Below are 1,444 nucleotides of genomic sequence, written 5' to 3' on the forward strand. Positions count from 1 at the left end.
AATATTTTCTCTGAATACGAGACGATTCAGTTTTTTACGGGACGGTTGGAAACTCTAATAACTAACCTTATAAATAAAATAAGATAAAACAAGTTCAACATCAATAACATCATAGCACCCGCCCAGCAGTATATAAAATCTGTCATGCTAGCTAGTACGCAGTACGAGTTATTGTAACTGACTGTAAAAAGTCAGCATAACGAAAATAAACTCCACCTAAACTTGGTTTATATCTGACCCAGATAGACTGCAGGTCATAACTTCTTACCTGAAGATCAGTTCACCACCTTGGGTCTCTGCTCCTCCTGCCTTTCCGTCATCCACAGGCTGAGGGGGCGTTGTGGCAGCAATTTTTCACACCAGCCTATTAATCAACCAAAGACCAAGACAGTCTTATTTGTTATAATCTATTGTCCACCTGGGCCTTACACAGAGTTTCTGTCTGATTTCTCAGACTTTTTATTTGATTTATTGCTCAGCTCAGATAACATCCTTATAAAATATTATGTAGCAGAAAAGATTAACTTAACTCAAATTATATAAAGCACATAAACATTTACAGCAATATGATGCAACAAACACAGCAGTACTACGAATGCTGATACATACTTTAAGTTTCTGAATATTAAACGTGTTACTGCCTTTCATAGTGTTTAAATTGAAGGCCCCGAGTTCTTTCTCCCACACTGAAAACACTTGAATGTAGGGCTGTATGATATGCCCAAAATCTCATATCCTAATAACTACATATATCAGAAAATAGTGCATTTTCTGTAAATTCTGTGAATCTCGGGCAACTCGTGTGTGAAGTGTTTTCAGGTGGGCTTCATGTACCTGGAGTCGAGTGTTTTGACTGATGCATGAAACGATACTTTTTTTTTTAAGACACAAGATGCAACGACCCCATTTTCTTTCTGAGTATTTCTTACACGGCATGCTGCGGGGAAAAGCCTGTTCTGACGTTTGAGTCTGAGGTTGATTTGGAGCACCTGAAGGCTCTTTGTTGCTTCTTATACATAAACTCTCTCCAGAGTCTCCTTTCCTGGTTTATGTATGGGCACCACCACAGCCTCCTTCCAGCAGTTTCCTGCCCTCCCAAACTCTGTTATATAACTCTGACAAAAGATCTTTAGCTGACTCGCTGAGCTGAGCTATCATGATGTAGCATACCTGATCTTTTACTGGTGCTGATAATCTGGATTTCCGAAGCACTCGATTCAATTCTGTCTTTCTAAAAGAGTATTTAATAAATCATCTGTATGTAACCCTGGTAAGATTTACAGCAATCAGAAGTACAGGGTTCTTTGAATGCATCGTAGTACTTGTTTGATAGTTTAATTTCCGGGCTTGCCCTGAAGGCACCATCTGCGGCTCCGTGCGCGTGAAGGTGTGGTGTAGAGGAAAAAGGACGGCAAGGAAAAACTCCATGCTGCCGCGGAGCACG

General features: G+C 40.2%; 1 protein-coding gene across 2 annotated transcripts in view; it reads right to left on the reverse strand.

The window, feature by feature from the left end:
* Positions 1-1,444, reverse strand: part of LOC102195467 (GTPase IMAP family member 8-like) — a 13,888-nt gene that overhangs the window by 6,358 nt on the left and 6,086 nt on the right. Inside the window, exon 2 of one of the 2 annotated variants that reach the window (XM_005728535.2) lies at positions 269-364. The gene's annotated coding sequence lies outside the window, so the exon portion shown is untranslated. Of the gene's footprint in view, positions 1-268; positions 417-1,444 lie in introns of those variants that run through there. The other variant, XM_005728536.2, reaches the window with a different exon arrangement.

The sequence above is a fragment of the Pundamilia nyererei genome, unplaced genomic scaffold (genome assembly GCF_000239375.1).
Source record: "Pundamilia nyererei isolate P.nyererei 1_Seehausen unplaced genomic scaffold, PunNye1.0 scaffold00028, whole genome shotgun sequence".
NCBI classification, from domain to species: domain Eukaryota; kingdom Metazoa; phylum Chordata; class Actinopteri; order Cichliformes; family Cichlidae; genus Pundamilia; species Pundamilia nyererei.